Below are 18,962 nucleotides of genomic sequence, written 5' to 3' on the forward strand. Positions count from 1 at the left end.
TTCAAGATCATACCAGTTGGTGTGATATCTGCTTCCTGCACACAGCAAAAAGCCATTGTTTCAAAAAAAAAATAAGTTGTTGTGGACTGCTGTGTTCCCCAAATTCCTATGTTGAAGCTCTGACATGCAATGTATTTAAAAACAGGGCCTATAGTTGGTAATTAGGCTAAATGAGATAATGAGGCTGGAGTTTTCATGGTGAGATTAGTGCTCTTACAGGAAGGGACCCTAGAAATCTTGCTCTGTCTTTTCCTCCCCTCAATCACACAAAGAGGTCATGAGAGGACACAGCAAGAAAGCTGCAGTCTGCAACCCAAGGGGAGAGCCTTCATTGGGAACAGACCATAGCAGCACCTTGTTCTCAGACTCTTAGCCTTCAAACCTGAGAAAATGAGTTTATGGTGTATGAACCATCTTGACTACTGTACTTTGTTATGGCAACCTAAGAAAACTAAGAGAATTTCCTTAGTATTCTATTTAGAAAGGGTTAGAAATAATCTGTGAGACTGGAATTCTATTCCTATAAATATGAAGAATGGCACAGGGTATGTAAAAATGTGAAAGCAAAAAAAAAAAAGTACTTTGTAAAATGTTTTTAAATTCACTGATTTGCTGTCAGGAAATTAAAAGCAATCTTTATAGACTAGAAATCCGGAAGGTAAAGCTACAGAAGTATGAATGCACTGAAGCAGGATTCTGCCCATGGCTTTCTGCCAATTCTTGATGATCTAGAGATGAGTTTTTACCAAAAAAGTAAAAGGACAGTTTAGGGCCCACTCAAGGAGAAGACTGGAACTCAGAGACCTGAGACTAAAGACTCAAAACCAAAACTCTCAAAAGGAAATAGGTAAAGAGGATAAACTTAAAATACACACACACACACACATATACACAACATTTAGATGAAAATCATGGGAATAATTACCTATCTTTATCTTGGCTCTGAGTGAAATGAAAATTAAAAACCTCTCTCCTGAAAATTCTTAAATAAAAACCTATCCTTGTGCAAGTGGAGGCCAGAAATCCTATCACCTATACAGTCTTCACTTTTCTTTGACCAACAAAAATACAAGCTGGGAATTGACTTTTAAGTGGTTCTGGGTCAAGCTTTAGTCTACTTCTGTGGCTGTTCTCAAGGTTCTTCATGTCAACCTTTGGCAAGCTGACATAAAGTCATAGAATCAGGCTGCACACCTGGGAGAATGAACGACGGAAAAGTTGGATGGAAGGAAAAGGTAATGTTTGCAATGCACTAAATGTCTCATGCTCACTATTCTATCTAATTCTCATACCCACCGGTCACATAAGCACTGTTGTCTTCATTTAAAGATTAGGTCACTGAAATTCGGAGAGGGTAGGCGACTTGCTAAGGTAAACAGAAACTGCATGGTCAAGCCATAGTGGGAGTCCAATTCTGAGGTCTCCAAAGTCCTTCAGTTACTTACAGCACAAATCATGTCTCATGATAACAGTTATAACACGTAAATTAAAGCCTGATGAATGAAGAGTGTATATTTCACCTGGGTGGCATTAAGATCTAAGTGAGGTTTGTTTTTGTTTTCCTGCTATTTTGTCCTCAGGCAACACTGTAAAATAATCTTTTAAAATTCCAGGTCCTCAGGAGGTCATTTTAGTGGTCCTGGAAATTGTAAAACAAATTGTTGTAAATAGGATTTTTAAATTGTGTCTTGGCAGGAATTGAATAATCAAGTGCAATGAATTTAATTGATTATAGAAGAACGTTCCTTTGAGCTGATGCAGCAACTGTTTTTGGTCTGTCTGTGGCTTAAAATGTGAATTGATGTAATGACTACCAATGTTAGGTTTTACTGTTGGAAAAATCTTCAGTGGGAAAAATTGGAAATGTTTGATTTGAACTGTTTCTTAAATGATGTCTTTCAATATGTAAAAGTGATTATCTGCCTGTGGCCTCCATACTTAAATCTTACCTTACTTCCATTTTCTCAACCTGGAATTTGATTCTTTTAGAGGAGACATGATTAAAACCATACCAGTGCTCATTATTCTGCCACTAACTGGATGTGAGCTTCATCATGTTGCTGAACACTTCTGCCTCAGTTCCTTGCTTTGCCTTTTTTTTCCCCCCGAGACAAGGTCTCACTCTGTCGCCCAGGCTGGAGTCCAGTGGCATAATTACAGCTCACTGCAGCCTCAACTTCATGAGTTCAAGCAATCCTCCCACCTCGGCCTCTTGAGTTGCTGGGAGCATTGGTGCAAGCCACCATGCCCAGCTATTTTTTTTTTTTCATTTGTAGAGACAAAGTCTCACTATGTTGCCTAGGCTGGTGTCAAACTCCTTGGGCTCAAAGTGATCCTCTCGCCTTGGCCTCCTGAAGTGCTAGGATTAGAGGAGTGAGGCACAGCCCCTCTCCTTTGCTTTCTAAAATGAGGAAAATGATAATTCCAACTTTTATGTAATGTTGTAATAACTAAATAAGTTAATATCTTAATATGTGACCTGGAACATGGCAGGTGGTCAGCAAATATTAGCTAATACATTAGTCCCCTCTTATCCATGGTTACACTTCCAGTGGTTTCAGTTACCAGTGGTCAATTGCAGACTGAAAATATTAAGATATTTTGAGAGAAAGAGCAAGGGAACACATTCACAAAACTTTTATTACAATTATAGAATTTTATTCTGTAATTGTTCTATTTTATTATTAGTTATTATTGTTAATCTCTTATTGTGCCTAATTTGTAAATTAAGCTTTATCATGGGTATAAATGTACAGGAAAAAACGTAAGGTATATAGGGTTTGGTATCATTTGTAGTTTCAGGCAACTACTAGGAGTCTGAGAACTTACCCCCTATAGTTAAAGGGGGATTCTTACATTCTTAGTAAGAGTGAACATTTTCAGCATCTCTTAGGTGTGATGTTAACATATGATGTTACTGAAAATTTGCAGATATTACCCTTGTGCTGGCTATGGGCATTCTTTGAGATTTATAGAGAATGAGAGAAATTTACAAAAATGGAAAGTAATAAAAAGGAGAAATACAGAAAATAATATTGTGGCAAGCTGGATGTGAATATCTATCTAGGCAATGTCTGGAGCTGTCACTGAATCAGTATGTGCTACATAGGCCATTTTGTCTGTCCCATCTCCCCGTCCAATCAGCTTGGGACCTGGCATCATGTTTGTTTTCTAGGGTTGCTATAACAAAGTACCACAAATTGTGGGGCTTAACAACAGAGATTTATTGCCTCACAATTTTGGAGGCCAGAAATTCAAAATCAAAGCATTGGTAGGGTTAATTCTTTCTGAGGGCTGTGAAGGGAGGATGTGTTCCAGCCCTCCCTTTTGGCAAGAAGATGGCTATATTCACATTTGCACGGTGTTTTCTTTATATCTTCAAATTGTAACCCCTCTGTGCATGTCTGTGTCCAAATTCCTCTTTTTTATAATGACACTGTCATATTAGATTAAGGCCAACCCTAATGACCTCATTTTAACTTGATTGCCTCTATTAAGATTCTAGCTCCAAATAAGGTCATCTGTAACACTCTGCTCTCTGGCTGCCCCAACATTTATGTGCTTGTCACATGCAAAGGACATAACATCTTCAAAAGTCTTAACCCATTTCAACATCAACGCTAGTCCAAAATCTCATTTAATGTCATCTCGATCAGGTATGGGTGAGACTCAAGATTTGATTCATCCTAAGGCAAAATTTCTCCCCAGCTGTGGACCTGTGAGTGCAGACGGCACACTATCTGGCCAGGGATCAGAGAATATATGTACAGAGATTTATAATGCAAGCATTGGTCTAGAGGGAAACCATGTGCCATGATTTTTAGTTAGATTTTGGGAATTATAATGAACATATTGCTTTATTTCTGAAGACATTGATTATAAAAATTGAAGAATGGAGAGGAGAGGGAGAGGGACCTGAGAAATTATATTCTGAAAAGCTTGATGTGTATACGTAGAAAAATCATCCTGCAATGGAACATGAAACCTCAAAGATACACGAATCTCTAATTAAAGGCTGAGTGACAAAATTCTGAAGGGCTACAGATACAGGGTATATTTTACATTGAAGAGAGGAAACAATCATGTAACTGTGAAGTACGTAAAACTTAACTCACAGCCCTTCTTTCTATACAACACAATTTTTTACAGAAAGCACTAAACTATCTAATATACAATTTTGCCCACATAATCACCCTGAAAGCATTTATGTAATCAAAGGGAACCTCTGGGAATGAAAACTGGAATCTGGAAGTGAAACTCAAGAAAGATTTCATCACAGCACAAACAATTTCAAATTAAGCACTAATCAGAGGGGAAAATTAGGTTTATTCACAGGGGCCACTCAAAATAACCCTCTTAATAATGTAGAAATTGGCTGTAGCTAAAGCCCTACAAGTCTAGACACAAATACATTTAAAATACAGCAATGCCAGTCAATATAAAATGTAGCAAATACAATAAGTCAATGTAAAATAGATTTCCCAGATATGAGAAACGTGGTTCCAGGATTGCAGGCAAACTGCTCAGGAAGAAAAAAATATATTATTTAGCAAAATTTTAGATTTATAAGAAATATATTTGCTTTTATTAGTATCCTAATAAAATGTATTTAATATTCTCTTTCACTAATCAGAACAATTGCTAACCAAAAACAAAGCAGTCACTAGATTCCCTGGTCATATTCGTCAAGCTAAAAAAAAAAATGTAGTTCAAGGAAAAGAGAAAAATAAGAAAAAGAAAGACATAAATTAGTGGCTGCTCTCCTTGAGGGTGGTATTAAACTCACCTGAAGTTGAATTCTGATAGATTCTGGAGGATACATAGGATTAACTGACATCCCCCCATCTTTGCCCCCAGAGCCACACCAAATCCTGAGATAGAAGCCTCTGTGGCTGATTAAAGGTTTTTTTGGTAAGAGAGTCTATCTAATAGATAACTAGAGGCAGAGCTGTGACTAAGATCACTTAGTGACATTCTCACTCTTAATGTGAGTATTCTTATTGTCCCTTCTCATTTATCTTCCTTTTCTTCCTACTATCTCTTTTCACACTCCTCCATTTTTTTCCCAGGCTCAAGACCCTTGTACCAACATTGTTTATCCCTGCAGATGGTCAAAGAGTCTGCTGACCTCTGCCTTCACTCATGAAATTTTCAAATATACCTGCTCCCATGCCTGGCAAATGAGCCCCATCTGAACCTCCAGTCACAGTGGGGTGCCCTGCATCCCTAACTAGAGAATATCTAGTGTGCAGACAACCAGAGGAAAGCGTTCTGTCTTCAAAAACAAAAACAAAAACACTAAGTATTCTCTGGCTCTGAGATCCCTCTAAAGTTGAGGTGAAGGGTTTGGAAAAACTTGAACCAAACTCTGCAAGATGGATCAAGTTTCTCTGATGATAAATAATTTTTTAAAAAGAAAAAAAATAAATGCGCTAAAGAGGTTATTAACATTCAGTCACCAACATCTGAATAATACAATAATACAGTTAGAGATAAACAGTTGATCTGAAGATGCTCTGGCCAATTTGATACCAATTAGTCACCTGTGGTTATTCAACTTTAAATTGAATTAAATTAAATTTCAAATGCCATTCCTCAGTCATACGACATTTCAAGTTCTCAGTAGTAACATGCAGTTAGAAGCTACTGCATTGGGCAGTGCAAATGTAGAAATGTAGACCATTCTGGTTATCAGAGAAAGTTCTGCTGGATAGCATTGGAAAGAGAGAGAGAGAGGATGAGAGGGAAAGAGGGAGAGAGGGAGAGAGAGAGAGTTAAAAGAAAGGGAAATAGAAGAAAGAAGAGAAACGCAAGACAAGAAGTAGGAACAAATAGTAATTGAAAGAATAAAACTGCAGGTCTGAAATAGAGACATTTTCCTTCAGGCTCAAGTCACTCTCTAGGAGTCATGTGAATAGTATGTTAAGAGATGCACACTTTCCCAAGTGTTGATTTTAAGAGACTGTCTTGCGTCTAAGCAAATGAGTGTGGGGACTTACCTACACGGGAGGTTAGAGTTCTTGCAGCATTTAGCTGCTTTGGCCTGAATCTACTCATTTTCATTTAGATGTTTTCCTTGCAGCCTACCAGTAAGCATCCTGGATCACTTCCCCACCTGGTCCCTCTGAATCTGGGAATGATTATGGCAATGAGGCTGGAACAACATGTATTAGAAGTGAACAGCATCACTGAGAATTTAGAGACTGTGTCTAGTTTGGAAGAACCCAAGGGAACTTCACAAAAAGTAATCAGAGTGAGTAGAGACGGATACATAATGCAAAGTGTTCCCTCCAGAAACTTTACTTCAACAAGAACAAGAGCATTTCCCTGAAGGACATGAATAACGTGAAGTGTAACTGTTCACCATGCTTCTCCAAGGCACCAAATGGGCTTTTAAGGCACACATTCCTGGGGGCTTAACAATGGATTCAAAATAGAAACTGTAAATTTGTTCCTTTTCTTTCTAAGTTGTCAATGAGAAGCACACAGTGTTGGGTTGTTGTACAGCCTGCCTTTATCAGGTAATAATACACTGGGAGTTTTATTTTTTAAGAAAATAGTAACACCTCAGAGGTTTCAGTATGCTTCACCCTCTAGTTTATGTAGTCAACCACAGGCCCCAGAGCAGACTCTGGCAGCCTTTGAAAATATCTGCAGAACACATTGTGAAATGTCAGCTTACTTTATGATAAAACAACAATAACAAAGATATCATTTTCATTTATAAGCCCTTAGAATTAATAAGCCTATGTGCTAGTCACTTCTTCAGAAGAGAGAGCAGGACAAGGTACAAACAAAGAAAATTACTCCAGATATGTCCAGATGCTACTGTAAGGAAATTGAGCCTCAAATTTCTTCTGCCTCACTTCTTTACCTCTACTTCTGAAACACCATTTTTATTCCAATATCCTCCTTCTCGATTATTTTTCAACAAGGAGCCCTGTGAACCACCTGTGGTCAACAGAAACCTCTCGCTGCAGACATAACTGCTTCCCACTATTCCTAGTCAGAATAAATTGTCCTGTTTCCACTATTTTTGGATCCTGATCTCTTAACATCTTAAATGCTGAACATCTAGGCCAGGAAAGGCACAGTCTAGTGAGATCAGTTAGTCGAAACTCTGCAGCCACACTCACTGGGTGTGAATTCTTTGTTCTGCCTTATAATGTGTGTCACCTTCAGCAAGTTATTTAGTCTCTTTGAAATTCAGGTTCCTCCTCTGTAAAATAAACTTGTTAGGAGGTTTGAATGAGTTAGTATCTCTATAGCACTTAGAACAGTGCCAATAGTTGATTGATTGATTGTCAGACAAACAGGTGGACAGACTGACAGGCACTTGGGAAGTATAGTCAAAGTCCAGCATTTATCCTTATTCATTCATTCGTCTGCTATATGAAAGAAACTAATGGATATGAAAATAGCTAAGACATAGTCCATGCACTTAAACAACTCGAAATTTAATGAGAGACAGACAAATAGTATAAAAGATTGTAATGGCTGCAGTAGAGTCAGATACTGCTTTGTAAGTACAAAGAAAGAAATAATTAATTCTTCCTGAGGGTTTAGGGAAAGATTCACAGACAAACCTGTGCTACTCTACAATTTCAATATACATCCAGAAGCCACTGGGAATGATGTCAAGGGTGAGGTGAGTGAGAATCAAACATGACATGTCTATAGATTATCCTTCTCTTAGTATAGTCCCCACTACAAGATTATTCATACACACACTGGCTCCCCAGTTGAATGAACACTTTAACCTGCTTTTGCCAATGCTTGAGGAGTTAAAGCTCCTCTGCAGCCCTATTACTTTGAAAGTAGCCATTATTCCTTGTTAAGCAGTAAGCAGTCAATCATTACAGCCACAAGTAACCACACACTCAGGTGTGTGTATGAATACACACACATATATGTACATGCATGTATATATACATGCACACATATTATGTAAATATATATACATGCATGCATATTAAGCAAATATACATATATATTAACCATCTGAGTGGTCGACTCTGTTAGCACTCAGAAAATAAAAATAATTATAAGATGCTTGCTCATAGAGTTTGTAATATAGTGAAAGATAGTACATGCCACACAGGCTTAGACACAGCTAGCACAAAAGGAAAAAGAAGAGGGGGATTGGATTTGTAATTCTTTCAACATTGTCAATAAATGTCTATTTTTAGATGATTTTAGTAATGTCTACCTGTAAGTACTATTACCACTAAGTAGCAAACAAAAGCCACATTCTCTCAGCAATGTCACACTGAAGATCTATGCTGTCCCCTGTCAGATACCCACTAAAAGAGAACAGTGTTCTATTTGTCCATGATTACAGAAGAGAGGTCTTCATTTAAGGACCAAGAAATGTCCTTGAGTGCTTTCTACCATTTCAAACAAATATTTTGTTTTGTTTTGTTTTGCTATCTAGAAATGAATGGATTGGGCTAAATTATTTTTTAAAAAAACATTTCCAATTCTGATGTTACTCTAAAGACAGAAGACAAGCATTCCTGGGAGTGGCACCCAAATTCTACCTTCTTTGCTTCTGTGTTCCTCTTCTTCTTCAGCCAAAATATCCTTGTTTTATTGCATTATCACATAATTCAAACTACAGAACCTCTTTGGAAGCCATCTTGGACTTTTAAATTTTGGCCAATCAAAATATATTTATCTGTCTACTTTAAAAAAATATTCTGGCAATGAAACCACAAAAAGAAAAGTACTTTTCCCATGAAATTTTGGCAAGCTGCGAGCAATCCAGATTTTAGTTGATTAGAACTACATATTCAAGTTGATGTGGCTCACAATACAGGAATATTCATAATATTCTATTGAGACACTTCAAAACTATATATATCAACCCTAAATTTACTATTGATCATGTTCCCTGGGTGGACTTCTTCAGTGGACAGAACCTTTATCTAGTATGAGTTTTCCAGAGGCCTCTGGTCCTCCAGTGATATTAAACTGAATCTGCAGAAGGCTTTGAATTCTCTTGTACTATATACAATGTGGGGTTCTAACAGTTGATACGCTTTGGAGTATGTTGTTTTCAGAATCTTTGCACCATATCTTCTTTCACCTCAAAGCAAGCACCAACAAGAGGTAGTTTCTGCCAGTGTTCAATGTCACATTAGGCATGACACGAAAGGTATAAAATATTTGGTTTGGCTTACATCTTTTTCTGTTAGTGAAAAGAATGTCCTCCATTGCTTTGTTCTCCAGTTCTGTCTCTTTCCAGATACCTTTGATGTGGGAGGCAAGGGGTACTACTCAGAGAATTTGCTGAGGGTCGGCCTCCAAGGTATGACACAAGCCCAGATGAGGCTTTTGTGTCCACTAGTTCCCTCCAACTTACGCTAACTGGTGAATTCATGGTTAGCCAAAACATTCGTTCTTTTCCCATGAAACGTAACTTAGCATTTATCAGAATGTAGGTTGATGGGGGTTTTATTTCATTCAGATTTGGTTTTCTATAGCAGTACTTATTAGTAATAATAGCTATGACTTTTCTCATTCCTTGAACACCTAATATGTTCCACGGCCTGAATCAGTTGCTTTTCAGGCAGTATTTACCAAAGGCTTCTTTACATTTTTCTCAGCTTGATCAAACTTTACAGTCTATTTCCTGCCTTTAGGCCCCTGACCTCCCTTTCCATGGAAAACTTTCTTTATAAAACTTGTAATTGTAAATTCTTTCTCTGTCCCTTTGAGGTGTAAATATTTTAAAAGACTTCTTACCAGGTGTACAACCTATGAATATCATTCTCAAATTTCTGGGAGCCATTCCTTTGAAATGTAAACCTTAAGGATGACAGGACCTCAATCTGTTAATATCTCCCAGTTAGAGACAGGAGGTAGGAACCTAACTTTGGTTCTGCCTTGCATCTACCAAATTACCACTTACAAATTGCCTTTTGTCATGAAGATACAAGAAAGTTTTACCTTTACCTACAGGCAAAATCAATTAGCAAACCCTGATGGCCTATAATAACCCCACCCTAGCATTTAAAACTGGGGTCTATTGGGAGGAAAAAGGGAGGGCCAGCGGGAGGGGGAGGTGGGGAGGGATAGCCTGGGGAGAAATGCCAAATGTGGGTGAAGGGGAGAAAGGAAGCAAAACTCACTGCCATGTGTGTACCTATGCAACTGTCTTGCATGTTCTGCACATGTACCCCAAAACCTAAAATGCAATAAAAAATTAAAAAAAAAAAAAAAAAAAAACACTGGCCTCCTGCTCAGTGGAGTTGAGCTGAGTCTCTCTTCTATTGCAAGTCTTAAAGTCTTGTCTTTTTAACTTTTTCCCATACACTTTTGTTTTAATACTATCTTTAACATTTAAAATATCATGTTACAGGTGAAGAAACTGAGATTCAAAGTGGATAAATTGCTTGCTCAGGGTCATGTGATGTACAGACTTGAATCCAGGTTAGTTGGCTCCAGTGCAGCAGGCTTCCCACTATACTTCAGGCTACTCATTCTCCTCAGAACACATTAAACATTACATCTTTATTTCTCTGGGCTTGAAATGGTAGCTCTTTGGAATAAATCTAGCTGCTCACATGGTACATATATGATTGTAATAGCTGTTTCAGAGCCTGGGTTCATGCTCTTAAAAATGCAGTTTCTTAAACTGAGCTACTGCTTCTATACTCTAGCAATTCTTGTACTTCCCTAAAATTCCTAAACCATTTTTATACGAATATCAATCTCCCCAAAAGGAATTAACATTTCAACACTGAACTCCAACTTTCTCACCAAATGTCCTCTACCCACATCACAATGGATGTTAAATGTATACATCTGTTAGACCAAAACTGTTGAAATCACTCTGACTCCTCTGTCTCTCATTTGGCACTCCAAATGCATTAGCAAATCCTGTTCTATCTTCAAAGTGTATCCAGAATATGACTATTTCTCTCCATCTCCACGGCTACAACCCTGGTCTAAGCCATCAATACTTCTGACCTGGATTATTGCTGGAATCCTAACTGGACCTTTCCGTCTCTCCAGTCACTTCTCGGCACAGTGACCAGAGTGGTACTGTTAAAAAGTAAGTTAGACCACATAACTTGTTTGCTCATAAATCTCCAATGTCTTCCCACCTCGTTCAGGGTAGGAACTAAAGTTTTTACTATAGTAGCAAGGCCCTACATGATCTAGTCCTGGGTTACCTTCTCCATGACCTTATTTTCCTTTCCTCTCCTCTCCTCTACTCACTTTGCTACAATGACTTCCTGATTGTTCCTGAAATAGAGTGATATGCTCTCCCCTTAGGGCATTTGCATTTGCTATTTCCTGAGGCTGCATCACTCTTTCCTAACCTTGGCAAACTCTTACCTGCTGCAAGCAATCACTCAATGGTCATCATATACACTAGAGAAAACTTCATCCCATCATCCACTTCCCCACAGCTAGTGCATCCCAGGGCCACTTTATTCTGTTCTAATATTTCCCCAAAATATGTATTGCCTTCTAACACTATGCAATTTTAAAATTATGATTACTATTCATGGTACACTTGCTCTGTTAGCATATAAGCTCCACAGTATTATGAGTTTTGTCTTTCTTCATTGATCACCAACATTAGAACAGCATCTGGTTTGTGATAGATGTTACAGGCTGAACTGTGTCTCCCTAGATACATTTGTTGAAGCCCTAACCCTCAGTACCTCAGAATGCAACTGTATTTGGAGATAGCACCTTGAAGGAAATGATTAAGATAGGGCAATTAGGGTAGACCCTAATCCAACCTGATTGATGTCCTTTTTAGATTAATACATATAGATAGACATCAAGAGGTTGCATGCAGGGGTGATACATTTTGGATATCTGTCCTTTCCACTGCTCATATTGAAATGTGTTCCCCCACGTTGGAGGTAGGGTCTGGTGGGAGGTGCCGGATCATGGAGGAAGAGCCCTCATGAATGCTTTGACGCCATCTCTTGGTGATGACTGACTTCTAATTTGATTAGTTCATACAAGAGCTAGTTATATAAAAGAGTCTGGCATTCTTTTTTTCCCCATCTCTCACCATGGGACATGCCTGCTTTCCCTTCACCTTCTGCCATGAGTAAAATCTTCCTGAGACCTTCCCAGAGGCCAAGCAGATGCTTGGTGCCATGTTTGTGTAGCCTACAGAACCATGAGTCAAATAAATCTCTTAAAAAAAAAAATTACCTAGTCTCAGGTATTCCCTTACAGCAATGCAAAATGAACTAATACAGAAAATTGATACTGAGGGATGAGTGGTGCTATAAAGCTACCTAGTAATATGGAAGCAGCTTTGGAACTTTGTAACAAGCAGAGATTGGAAGAGTTTGGAGGGCCGGGAAGAAAGCTGGAAGTTGAGGGAAAGTTTGAAACTTCTTAGAGAGTTGTTAAATGATTGTGATCAAAATGCTGACAGACGTATAGACAGTGAAGGCCAAGCTGTGGAAGTCTCCAGTGGAAATGAGGAACTTATCAGGAACTAAATCAATGGTCGTCTTTGTTAAATCTTAGCTGTCTCTGTGGTCATGGCTGGAGGCTGTGCTTCTCAGCCTGTGGGATGGCCACCTTGCAGACTGTAACACCTTATGAAAAACAAAGTCTCCTTTCCATTCAAAAAAAGAGAAAAAAATCTTAGCAAACATTTTTTCTATGTTGTATCTCTAATCTAGAGATGTGTGGAAGTTTGAACCTAAGAGTGAAGACTTAGGGCATCTCATAGAAGAAATTTCTAAGCAGCCAAGCACCCAAGAGGTGGTATGTCTGCTTCTGACAACCCAGACTCAGATATGGGAGCAAAGAAATGACTTACCATTGGAATTTACATTTTAAAAAGAAGCAGAGCACAACAGTTTGGAAAATGTGCAGCCTGGCCCTGTGGTAGAGGTGGAGAAAGCATTTTCAGGAGAGGAATACAAATGGGCTTCCAGGTGCTAATATCCAAAACAATGTGAAAAATGCCTTGAGAACATTTCAGAAATCTTTGGGGCAGTTTGCCTATCACAAGTCCAGAGTGTAGGAGGAAAGAATTGTTTCAGAGGTCAGGGCTGGGCCCTCTCGTCCTGCTCAACTTTGGACACTGCTCCTTCCATCCTGACCTACCTAGCTCCAGCCTCAGTTCAAAAGATCCCTGGTACAGATTGGATCACCACTCAGAAGGGCACAAGCCATAAGCCTTGGTGTCTTCCACCTAGATTTCAGAGGATATATGGGAAAGCCTGGGTGTCCAAGCAGAAGCCTGCCACAGGAGTAGAGCACCCATGAAGCCACTACTAGGGCATTGCTACTAAGAATGATCAAGTGAAGAGGCATCAGGAATATGGCCTTCAGCAAGCAAAGAGTGAGGCCTCAGAGGGACCAACCCTGCCAGAACCTTGACCTCATACTTTTAGCCTCCAGAATGGTGAGGGAATTAATTTCTATTGCTTAAACTCCCAGGCCTCTGGTATTTTGTTATGGCAGCCCCAACGAACTAAGAGAGTAGGTACTCAATGAATAAAAATAAATAAATATCTTCTGAATCACAGATTCCTTGAACAGCACAATTCTATGTATAAAAATTTGATAAATTATCAATGAGCCCAGGAGACAGAAATGTCCAAATAAATGATTTCAGAATATAGAATTGTCCACCCACCTACCATTTATACTTGGAATTATTTTCTTGCCTTTATATGGAGAAATACCACATCATCAATTCCAAAGATCACTTTTGGAGGATCAAAAATATCAGAATTAGACATATATAGAAACCTGTCAAATGTATGAATTATCCTACATGTAAGAACTGGCTACTTTGTAAGCTACTCTGAACTATAAAAAATATTGCAAGGTGACCTGATTTGGTGTGCTTTGAAATCCCCTAAGAAAACCTGTTCTCCAAAAGGACAACCTTTATCCCCCCTCTGGCAAACTTTGTTTTAGCAAGTTTTATTCAGACCATCTAAACTAAAGCACAGTTGTGACTTGATTAATACTTACTTCCAAGCAGAAACCACTGCAAAGTTTCTTTCACATTGATTAGTGTCTTTCAGCTGCCTAAAAACCCACAATGAATTCACAATGCATGAGGGATCATATCAGGGGGTTATTTATGAGTGAGAAACAGGCTTATCTCTACCTCTATTGTGCTATGGATATCCCAAAGAATCAGAGACTTATTATAGGGGCATTCTTGGGCATTATTCCCACCCAGAGTGAATGGCTGTTTTTGATTAATCTTAAATTAGCTTATCTGCAATTTTTTTTTTTTACATAGGAAGCACTCATTTGCTTTCTTATAAATAAGAGCTTACAATTATCCATCACCATGTCTCACCATAAATTTAAACAGAACTGCCTGTGGGCCCAATCTACAGCTTAGTCACCAGCACTAATGGGTTACCCAATATGCCCATCACTGAGGTGCAAACTCAATCAGTCTCTTATCTGGATCTCCCACTAAAATAAATAATCAGATTTCTAAAAATAAGTGGAGCCATATCTTATACAAAATGTTATCTAAATCTGCTGGCAAACAATCCAAGGGGATCTGCTTTGTTGTGAAGTGTTTTGTGGTGTGAAAAGTGATAGGGTATTATGCCTGGGAAGGCAACCCATTCCAAACCCAGCCACCCAGTGTCTGATTGGAGTTTACGAAATGACAAGGACATGGTGAACTCCTGAGTCTTAGCTGGGCAACAGTCCTGGGTTTTATTATGGGTATGGTGATTTTTAATGAGTAGGGATGGATCGGTGAGTCTAAATGTAGGGGAACAAAATAAAGCTGAATTAAACGGAATATCTGTTTCTGGAAGAAGGTATTCTATTTTCCCCAAACCAAGATATGCAGCTGGTTTATGAGTGCTATAAAGTAATCAGTACAAAAGCAGAAATTCTCTCAATTCCAAAAGTTTCTAAAATAACAAGAGAGGGAAGGAGGATAGAGAGCAAACAACAAATAGAAAAATTGAGAGTCAAATTCTATTTTAAAATGGTTCTTAAATGGGACCTTTCCTAATGGGGGCTGATTGCCATACTGAAAATAATAAAGAAAGAAAAATAACAATGACAAAAACATATACAAACACTTCTTCTGATTACATTTTCTAAAACAGACAGCTTTTCCAACTACCTTCTCTTTGAAATAGCTACAGTAAATAAAGTGTTTCTGAGTGTACACATTCAATCTAGTGCATGTATTTTAGTAATTTTGTGTCTTTTATTTCTGTTGGACTTGGGCTGTACAGATATCCCTCTAGGTTATATCTCACTGTCAAGGATGGTGCCCCAGAGGGAAGTTTCACCACTTCTTTCAGAAGTTCTTTCAGATCCTACCACTCACTGTCAAAAATTGTGGCATCTTCTATTGGTTTTTCATTTCCTTTTATGTACCTTCTTTTTATTGTTTTTTTTTTCTTCTTCTTTATATGTTTTCCCTCTCTCTCCTCCTGCTGTTCTTATTATCTCGAGTCCCACAGGTTCTCAGCTGTAGTCTTCTTTGTTTTCTGTGTTTGACTGGTAGCTCCTTTGACTCCTTCTGAGTATCTCTACATTCTCTTTCAGCACTTGCTTTCCCTCTAATCAATGCCTTTCTTGTTTAAAGCTAAGGTGGTCTTTGGTTTGTTCTGCGAGCTATTTACCATATTGTGACAAGAAGGATGAATTGTCTTCTGCTTTTCCAGCAGACCTAAAGTGCTGCCATCCATCAACTTGGAGATGATTTCATGTATTTAAGATGTCAAGGGCTGGAATGATACTAAATAAACAGTACTGTACTGAAAAGTCCCAATGAGATTACGCTTATTCTCTGTGGAGCCCTTATGCCTAGCTGGTAGTACCTTTCAACAGAGAAAATGAGTTTTAAGCAACTTTATTATAAATGTAATCTTTCAAATATTTATGGGAAATGTGTATCTGCCAATATTTTTCAAAGTACCAATAGGAAAAATATATATTTATAATATTTTCTTTTATATAAACTGGCTGAGCTTTCATTCATGTGCCTGTATATAATTGGTATGACTTAGAATCATCTACACAGACACGTGTGACATAAACTGATTTATTCCTAAAGTTATACAATTTTATTCTGGTCCTTCAACACCCAAGTTGCTGAGATGAGACATTTTCTTTATTTGATCAATTTCCAATCAAATACTGAACTAGTTCAATGATTTCTGCAACATAATTTAGTTCTGAATATCTTGGTCTTTTTCAGTTATTATTCAGTCAAATTAAATGATAACCATTTATCAGTCAATGATCACAGCCCATGCTTTTATCTCTTCTTGGATTTCACCTCTGACCCTAAAACCCCCAGGGGCCTTTCTCACTCTCATCGCTCTCCTTACCTCCCAAAAGCAAAAGCAGCATGGAGGGAAGACTCTGCTTGTGCAACTAAAACTTTGTTGGTGGTGAAAAGATATCTCACTCTTAATCTGGTTCCATTTCATATTTATCACCTCTCAAAGGTGAGCCATGCTCCATTCTTACCTTTGTATGTAAGTCTTATGACACAACTTAAAACATCCAATAAATCAGATGTGTAACTTTGTTTTTACTAACCTCCTTTCTGCAAATCCTGAGAGACAAGAGGTAACTGGAGTATCTCCCTGTATTCTTTTTTTTTTTTTTTTTTTTTTTTTTCGGACACAGTAACCTGAGGCTTCTTTGTGTGCTGCTCATTTGAAGAACTCTAGTGAGCTCCTAAGTTTCAGATAACAAGGTGCTAGCCTTTATTTCCAAGTATTCCAAACTCCAAACATATAGGCCCAGTGCTCAGAGGACCCATGTAAAATAAAAATGCAGAATGTTTTGTTCAAAAATTATTAATAACTTCATGATGGCTATCACAGAATATTAAATCACACTTCTGAATGCAAACCCTGTGTGATTGCATAAGTAGCATACCCATGATGCCAGCCCTGCCAGAGCCCATTTCCTGCATTATCCCGGAGCTCCTCCAAAGAGTTGCTCTAAGAACAGCCTTTCACATACTCTTTTCCAGCCCTTCTGGTTCATCCTGTCCCAAACCTGGACCTCATCTGAAAATTTCAAATCACAAACTGAGCTTTCTTTGAAGTTGGATGATGGAAATTAATGAAACTTGCTTTCAGAAATACACAATCTTTATCTTGGGTATATTTGAAATACCTGACCATGTTTTGTTTTTGCTGTTGCTTAGAAAGCTAGTTTCTCTCCTTAGTCCCTGGATACCATTACAGTCTCAGGATGAGGTAGAAGCAGAAACCATTTCAATAAGTAATATCCTAGCCCTAGAGCAAAATGAAAGAGACAGACTATCTTTTCTACTCCCACGGTTATGGGACAAAACAGATATATATATTGAGACAGGGTAATAGCCATAAGTATGTTCTGAGCTCCTCTTTTCAAGTTGGTGTTAGAAAGTGGAAATAGGTTCTCTTGTCCTGCTCACTGTTTGGAACTTGGGAACATGACTGCTGTGTAGAACTGCCCCACACACCTTAGCATAGTTAAGAAGAAAGAGTACAGAGCTCATATGAAGACATAGTTCAGTTTGCACACCATGTCAAATGTAATTTCTAGGTGGTGTGAACTTAAAGAGCCAGGGGACCTGTCATTGGGCTGAATATGACAGACGCATGGGAAAAGTGTGAAGTGGTCCTGTTGCAGAGGCTTCAAGGTAGACAGGCAAGGACTTTTGCCATACAGATGACATGGAAGAGACTCTGAGGGGCTTGTAGCAGACACAAGAGAATAAAAAAGGCTACATCAGCATGGTGGGTCCATTAGGCCCTGATCAAGCCAAGAAAGCAAGCAAGAGTTGATTGTCATCACATGTCAGTAGTGGATGACAACAGTGCCTCATGTGCAGGAGCAGGTCACTATCTCTCAGGAGACAAGAGCCATTACCACATTAAAGGACTGGCACCAAACTGTAGATCAACTGTCCTTACTTAAGGTCATATAGGTCTTTTTCCCATGAACTAAAAGTCTGTTGTTAGAAAGAGAAGGGGGACAATATCTCAGCTGCTCCCTGAGCATTTTTCCTAAAGAAACTCTGTTATTCAAAAGAGAAGTATTATAGTAGTCCTCATAGGCAGTTACATTTTAAATAGGATAAATGCTGAAATGAGCAGAGACTTGTTTAAACTAGTATAACAGAGGTTATTGCTACTTAACCCAAGTGCAAGGTACATCTAAATAAGGAAGTAAACAAGGTCAGGGACTGAGACATGAAAATATGTGTGGAGCAAATATTTCAAGCAGAGAGAGGAGAAAGTGCAAATGGCCCTGAGATGGGGGAAATGACTAGAATGATTAAGAACTACCAAGGAGGCTCAAGTGACTGGAGAGGGCTGAAGTAAAAGAGTAATAGGAGATAAAATTAGGGAAATGATGGGAGAACTCGAATCTAAAAAAAGCTTTGTGGGCCATTTGAGGACACTGACTTTTATTCTGAGTGAGAAGGAAAAACATTAGATGATTGGTTCATGGGGGTGACATGATCTGACTTTAGATGGTAGGAGTTAAATAAGGGAAGAAAGAAAGAGATGGTTTAGGAAGATACCACAATAAACTGACTGAGATACAGTGGGTGGCTTGAACCAGGGTGGTTATGATGAAGGAGTGAGAAATTTAACTTTGGGCATTTTAAACTTGAGGTGCGGATCATGCATTCAGGTAATGACACAAATCTGGGATTCAGGAAAGAAGTCTGGACATCTTCAACTTGCATATGGGATTTGAAGCCATAAGACTACATGAGGTTATCAAGGGAGTGAGTATGAGGACAGAAAAAGAAGGCATCTAAGGACAGAGCCCTGGAGCAATTCTCTCTTTAGAAGACAGGGAAATGAAGAGGAACCAAATAAAGAGACACATAAAAGGTATCCAGGAATGTGAAAAGAAAGCCAAGTGGAAGCTGGTGTCCTAGGAACCAAGTAAAGAAAAACTTACAAATTACAAAAAGGAGAAAGATGATATGATGTTGATAGGTCCAA

The 18,962-nt window shown here is 38.5% G+C and overlaps 1 long non-coding RNA gene across 1 annotated transcript in view; it reads left to right on the forward strand.

Annotated features, from left to right (window-relative positions):
- The window catches only part of LOC103795698 (uncharacterized), a 174,553-nt gene extending 164,318 nt beyond the window's left edge, over positions 1-10,235 (forward strand). Inside the window, exon 9 of the long non-coding RNA XR_013521690.1 lies at positions 6,083-10,235. This is a non-coding gene — a long non-coding RNA (uncharacterized LOC103795698). The remainder of the gene's footprint in view (positions 1-6,082) is intronic.
- The last annotated feature ends 8,727 nt before the right edge of the window (positions 10,236-18,962 follow it).

The sequence above is a fragment of the Callithrix jacchus genome, chromosome 8 (genome assembly GCF_049354715.1).
Source record: "Callithrix jacchus isolate 240 chromosome 8, calJac240_pri, whole genome shotgun sequence".
Lineage (NCBI taxonomy): Eukaryota > Metazoa > Chordata > Mammalia > Primates > Cebidae > Callithrix > Callithrix jacchus.